We start from the raw sequence: 7,304 nt of genomic DNA on the forward strand, positions 1-7,304 counted from the left end.
GCTCCAATTGTCTTGGAAGCTACCTCCCGGTCTCGTGCGGTTTGTAAGGAATTGATTAAATCACAATTTCAGTCACAGATACCATGTTGTGAGTAAAACTGCCCAACTGTTTCCTGCTTAGCAGCTTTCTGACACAAGCTGTTGGCTGGAGCCTTTCAGCTGCATCTCTCCTTCTCTCTTTCTCTCACATACGTTCCTGGCACCGTGTTTTGAAATTTAAGGATCAATTTGTGGCAATAGGGTGACACAATCTCATTGTACAATCCAGGGGGCAGAGAGGTGCGGCCAGGATTGTCCTTGGGAGTACAGGGAGAAGGACAGCTTTCTAACCAGTTTAGAGATTATCAGTGTTTTTGCATTTTTGGGGTGGAGCAAAGCATTGAAGTTGGAGTGAATCTGCACTCACACAATGGAATGAGGGCTCATTACCTATTTTTGTGATTCACGGTCACACAGTTCCGGTGGCCTGTAATTGTGAGGCCATTAAAGATGTGACTAACAAGGAAATACAGCCCTAAGGTGTATGATTGCTCTGTCCATCACATCACTGTCCAGGGACAGCAGGTGAGACATGGATGACCAGCAGAACACTGATACATCTGCAGCTTAAACTAACAACCCCAAATTTCTGTGTCAACAGAACTCTTCTTTATTTAAATGTCTGCCTTTTAAAAAATTGTTTTCCAGGCTGAGGAAATTCCGCTACGCTCTCGGAATTGTGTCTGAAGGCTGAAGGCAGGAGGATGAGCCCTGGTGAAACCACATAATGTTATTTTTGGGGTGTACAGGTGCGTCCTGGAGTCAAGGCTGACAATTCCGGGCTCTGTGTGCCGTGTGGTTTGCATCCACAAGCTGACTGTTAGCAGGGCTGCAGCTCCGGCTGAAAGCATCCATATGGTGCTTGGGGAGAGCCACAATCAGAGTATCTGCTGACAGGCTGGGCTATCACATGTTCCTCTCATAAATAATCTGCAGAGACTGTGAGAAGGAAACTTAGATCCACACCGAGACTCTCGCCTGACCTTTCCCTCCTCATCTCAGCCTTCGCCCGTGTCTGCATGTCGACAGCACAGACAGTTGGCGAGTCTGGATTTGAGGAAGGTGTTAGGAGCAGTTGGAATGACAGCATGGACATAGCCTTTGGGATCAGCTCTGCCTCAGCACAGCCCCCCAGGCCTAGTGAGAAAACGCTGCTTCGGAAAATGCTTTGGCTTCAGACTCGGCGACGGCGCTGGAACGGAGCCCTTCAAAAATGGAGCCGCAGAGCATTTTTATCCTGGCCTTAGAACACTTTACAAAGCGTTTAGGCTGAGGAGGAGGAGACTTAACCCAAAGGGGACATTACATCGTCTTCAAATATGCAAAAGGTTTCTGCAGAGCAGGAGGGAATTAGCTCTTCCCTGCATGCTGTGGGACCAGGATGAGAAATAATGAGCTTACATCTTGGAAAAGGCTGTAGAAATTAGGCACTGGGCTAAGGGTAAGAATAGTTGAGCACCAGAAGAAATTCCCCAGGAAAGAAATGGAATAATCACCTTTGGGTGTTTTTATTTAATGAGAAATTAGTAAAACATCTGCTCTGAAGAGTTCAGGGAGAATCATTCTGATCTCAGGGCGAAGGATGGGGTAAATAATCCCCTACAATCCCTGTCAGCCCTAGTTTTCCCTGAGGCAAAGGAGATGTGATTTTCCAAATTTACCCAGCACAGGCTGGGTTTGGATTCCAGCTCAGATCCTCCTGGCTGCACCTAATACACCAGACTAAATACCAAGTAGAGACAAAAAGAAAAACAGGTTTTCCCAACTGTTCTATCTTCCACAAGGTTGGGTTGGTGTTTTTTTGTTAAAAAGCCAGTATGAAAAAAAGCCAGTGACTCCAAACCGTGGCTGACATTCACAGCAATTCCCTTGGGAAAAACTCCCACTTTTCCTATTTTTTTCCCACATGAGCTGCCTCACAATGAAGTGAGTGTATTTCACATTCAGAATTATAAATCATCCCCTCATTTTTCTGGTACAACGGGACTGAAAAGGCTTTTTTTCCCAGGGAACAGGCGAAGCTGTTCCTCTGCAGTGCTGCACCCTTCCTGGAAGACAGTGCTCAGTGTGTGGGGCTGGGAGCTCAGCAGCTGTCAGCAGTATTAAATTCACCAGGAACACGGAGAGAAAAGCCCCATAAAATAAAAGGAAGGACACTGTGCTGATAATGACTCGCATTTCAACCTGAATTAAAATACCTCCCCTCAGTTCTTTTCTCACAAATTGTTCTTATTGATCTAGCTCAGCTCAAGATTAATGTGGGTTTGGTTTTTTTATAAGTGTGCAGCCATTACCCAGCTGCTATTGGACATTTTCAGGCAGAATCAAATAATAGAGAATTGTTTACAATGCCTTAAAATAACTCTTCTGGGAAGTTTTCCTCTTAAATTTGCCTCAAGATGGTAGCTACCCTTAAGAACAAATTCCCACACTTCAAATTTCACCATTTGAGTCAGGAGAACTTTAGGAAGAAGTAGTGAGAATGGCAAAATACCTGTTTTGGGGGTAGAAAAGTGTAATTTGAGAAAAGTGAAGCTAAAGAGACCACTCGCAGAACATTTAGCCTGGGTGGGTTTTCTCTGAGGTCTAACAACAGCTGAGCCCGTCCCTCAGTGGGAACACAACACTGTCTGTTGGAATATCACGTTCTAGACTATTAGACATGCTTTTTTGGATGGCAAATCCAAGCTAACACACAGATGTGTGCAATGTCATCACAAAAACATCATGTTCATAGAATGTTTGGCTAAAAACTCCCTGCACTCCCTCTGCACGAAGGATTGCCCAAGACATCATTGCCGGGTACCGACATCAGTTCCTGCTGTTCCTGCTGTTCCAGCGAACGGCTCTTGGCTCCAGGATCAAGTTTTAAGTGGGAGACGATGCTTTCACGAGGGAACACAGTAAATCAGTTGGTGTAAGCAACAGTGAGTTGTGTTTGTGTACTGCTTTTCACTCGGAAAATCCATAACGTCTTGGCAAGCAGCAAGGCCAGCGCGAGCACGGGAGGCAGAGCGGGGACATCGTGGAATAACACAGCGTGTAACAAGGTCTTCCCCTGATTTTTGATACTCCTAGGATTGCAGCAATGCCCCAATGTTCAAATATTAACCGAGTACTACGTCGCCTGTGGTTCAGTAAACACCCTCCTCACTGATGCTGAGACGCAAGGGCAGCGCGCTGAAGAAAGATCGTGCCCTCTTCCAGAAATCATAGAATCATGGAATGTTTGGGGTTGGAAGGGATCTTAAAGCTCATCTCGTCCCACCCCCTGCCATGGGCAGGGACACCTCACACTATCCCAGGTTGCTCCAAGCCCCGTCCAGGGGGCACTTCCAGGGATCCAGGAGCAGTCACAGCTGCTCTGGGCACCCTGTGGCAGGGCCTGCCCACCCTCCCAGGGAAGAATTCCTTCCCAATATGCCATCTAACCCTGCCCTCTGGCAGTGGGAGCCAATTAAAGAGAGGGCACCGAGCTCTGCTCTAAAGCAGAAGGATGTAACCACTTCCTGAGCCATCAGCAGCTTTTCTGCAGTGCTCTGGATTTTCCCTGAAGAACCCAGCCTGTCCAAGGGTGTTTATCCTGCAAAGTCTGGTGAGATCGATGTCCACAGAGAGAGCAAGGAAGTGGGAAATCATAGACTCAGGACAAGAAGAGCTGTTTTCCAGCTTAAAATATACACATTACAAAAACCAAAGCAAAACTCTTCGGCCTTTCTATTGGAATATTCTCCCTTTGATGTGTCCTGCCTCCAAGGATGGAGGCAGTTTTTTAGGAGGCAGGAGAAGTCTTTGTTTTTTATTACAAAGCAGAAATGTCAGTGCAGGCCCATGCCAAAAAAACATGCTGCAAATACTCTCTGTGGCAAACAGGGCTTGCAGAGGGGGCTTATTCATCTGTCTTGGCCTGCCTTGCCACACTCTTCTGTCCCTCTTGCCAGATGGAAAATAAATCATTCTCTCCTCGCTGTTGTGGTTCTAATTGGCTGGATGTGCCATCAGCTGGCTCATCCCCACTCAGAGCCTGGGAAGGGGTAAACACATCCAGGATTACAGAAAATGAGGACACTAACTTTGGGACCCATCCAAAGCCCTTTAGTGAGCGTGAAGACTAATTGACTACAGCGAGACCTGCATCAGCTCCTTAATTGCTGAGGGGAAATGAAACAATAACATTTCCCCCTTCGCTGCATCCTTTTTCAAGAGCCCTGTGGTAATGGCTGCAAGCTGCCTGCCTGAGACAGCAGCACTGGAAAGCTCTGGGCCATTACTCTGGGAATGTTTTGCAAGGAGGGTGCTCAGACAGTGCCACAGAGGCTGGGAGATGATGATAACTCACTTTTCCTGTTTTCCCTACCGTGACAAACAAAGCTGGTTGGTTCAGATAATGGATTTGGTAAGATAGGGGAGAAAGCAGCAGTTTTATACTTTGATGATGGGGTGGTGGATACTGAAGTTGACGGTGAAGTTCAGTTATAACCACCCTGTTGTGCACCAGCTCTCCACCTTCTGGGCCCCAAGGACCTGGGATGTGCCCAGGCTCCAAAATTATTGTGTGTTACTCCACAAGAACAGCACTGGAAATTGGAGACAGTGAGTGTTTCTCCTCTCTGATGTGATGAAAGGCTGGGATTCCCTCACTCTGCTCCGTGGGAAGGGAAACATGGTCACTTGGAGCACTGAGAGCTTTGCCTCAGGCTTTGCTGGGCTCTGGGTGACATCAGTGTGGGATGCAGGTGGGTGCTGCTGGGCTGACTTTTCCCCTTGCCCTTCTTCATCTGGAGGAAATCAGCACGGGGCAATGGAGCTCCTTGGGAATTGGCATGGATTTGGGATGGGCTGTCCTGCCTTCTGCTGGGCTGGACTGGAAAGGGGGTCAGTGGGCCAAGGGAAAGCCTGATTGATGAGAGCTGTGGCTCAGCACCCACGGAGCCAAGACTGTGGGGTAAGGTTATAGGGGTCAGGTGGGTGAGGGAAAGGAGAGAAGGTTGTAGGGTGATTAGGCAGCAGGAGCATTCAGTGGAAAAGGAAAAAGAATAAAGTTCAGATAAAAATAGAAAGGTAAAAGAGGGGAAAGCATGTGTGTGCTCTAGACTGCCATGGTTCTGCTCCAGGCAATATCACCCAGGACATCTTTTGTTTCATTCACACGAAAATCCTTGCCATCAGTACTCTTCCCTGTCCCCTCCATGAATCCATCAGTTCCTAAACAAACAGACATGACAAGGCCTTCGAAAGCTGTGTCAGAACCTTTGAGTACCAGTTGAGTATAGTGTAACAACATGGGAAAAGCCATGTGATTCCCTACAGGTGCAAAACAGCTCCGGCCGTGTTTCCAGAGAGCTGGTGTTTGGTTTACATGACTCACTGCCCATGTGCTTTGGTTTAGATGCTTGGAGCAGCTTCTTGTAATGTAATCAGAACTGCGGGCACTAAATTTGTCCATCACTGAGGCCCCAAAGGATTAGCACAGCACTAAAAATGACACCTCATCCTGCACGTGGGCAGAGTCAGAGGGCGGAATGCAGTGGTTCAGCCTGGGAGAAACCGAGCATTTGCTCATCTCAGGGTTGGAGCAATGTTGTTTGTACCACGAGGCAGCCTGGATGTGATCATCCCATGTGCACGGCCACCCAGATCCTTGGGAATCAAGGTATCCTGGCCTTGACAACAACAGCTGCCCATCAGTAAAATTCTTGGGCAACTCGAGCATCTCATCTGGTCTGGTAGGGCTTAAAAGGAGTGTGAGCAGTGGGACAAGGGGGGTGATTCTCCCCCTCTTCTCTGCTCTCATGAAGCCCCACTGGAGCTCTGTGTCCAGCCCTGGAGCCCCCAATGTAAGAAGGACGTGGAGCTGCTGGAGCGAGTCCAGAGGAGCCACGGAAATGCTCCAGAAGCTGGAGCCCCTCTGCTCTGGAGCCAGGCTGGGAGAGCTGGGGGTGCTCACCTGCAGAAGAGAAGGATCCAGGGAGAGCTCAGAGCCCCTTGCAGGGCCTAAAGGGCTCCAGGAGAGCTGGAGAGGGACTGGGGACAAGGGATGGAGGGACAGGACACAGGGAATGGCTTCCCAGTGCCAGAGGGCAGGGATGGATGGGATATTGGGAAGGAATTCCTGTCTGTGAGGGTGGGCAGGCCCTGGCACAGGGTGCCCAGAGCAGCTGTGGCTGTCCCTGGATCCCTGGAAGTGTCCAAGGCCAGGTTGGACAGGGCTTGGAGCAGCCTGGGACAGTGGAAGGTGTCCCTGCCCATGGCAGGGGGAGAATGGGATGATTTTAAGGTCCCTTCCAACCCAAACCATTCTACAATTCTACAATGTCCAAAGGTCTGTTCCTCCTTCATCCTCTGCCAGCTCCCCGCTCTGCAGAGCAGCCTCCCTGCAGCGATTCTTGTGGGCGACACTCGCAGACTTTCTGCATCAATTAAATCTCTCTTTTCCTGGCTTCTGCCAGTTTGGGGATTTGTTGCTTGATTGTCATGGCGACTGCTGCCGTGGGACCCTCGCTGAGGGTGAGGCCCCTCCATTAGGATTCAGGGCAGCGCTTCAGCCTGCATCACTGGGGACCCTCTTGTGCTGAGCACTCTCTGAGAGCAGGGAGCTCATTCCACTGCAGAAATCCCAGTTGAACAGCATCTCTTCACAGCAAACGAGGCTGGCTCTAATTTTTGTTAATTATGTGGAAGCAATTTGATTTCCTTGTGAGCGTGTTGTCAGTGCAGCTCTCATGGTCTATTCCTGGCCAGCAGGATGAGGATGCTTAGGAACCCCAAAGGACTCTGCAGCTGTTTTGCAGAACAGCATGAAAAAAATAGGACCCATTTACAAAATAAAGAGAAGAGACAAAACCCAAGATCTTTCTTGCAGAACAGCGTGGGAAAGAGGAGCCATTTGCACAAAATGTGAGGTCTGGCAGGCAGAAAAGCAGGGAGAAGAACGAATGGGGAAAAAAACAACGAAACGAACAAAACAGATGCAGAAAAGGAGCTTTTTGTAAGGAAGGAGGTTTCTCAGACAGCGCCTCGGGAACGGCAGTGACGACACGAACACTGGCGAGAGGCCGGGGAAGCGCAGGCACAGGGACAAGAGTACTGCGCGGTGGCATGTTTCTCGAGGAGCCTCGTTAGCGCAGTAGGTAGCGCGTCAGTCTCATAATCTGAAGGTCGTGAGTTCGATCCTCACACGGGGCAAAGACGGTTTCCTCGTTTTTTCTTGTTTTCCCCCTCCCACACGCAGCCTTTCCCAAGGGAAGGGAATATCCATTTTTTTC

General features: G+C 49.1%; 1 non-coding gene across 1 annotated transcript; it reads left to right on the forward strand.

The window, feature by feature from the left end:
* Positions 1-7,151: 7,151 nt before the first annotated feature.
* TRNAM-CAU lies at positions 7,152-7,224 on the forward strand. The gene has a single exon. It is a non-coding gene; the product is annotated as a tRNA-Met (tRNA).
* Positions 7,225-7,304: the final 80 nt, after the last annotated feature.

The sequence above is a fragment of the Corvus cornix genome, chromosome 11 (genome assembly GCF_000738735.6).
Source record: "Corvus cornix cornix isolate S_Up_H32 chromosome 11, ASM73873v5, whole genome shotgun sequence".
Classification (NCBI taxonomy): Eukaryota; Metazoa; Chordata; class Aves; order Passeriformes; family Corvidae; genus Corvus; species Corvus cornix.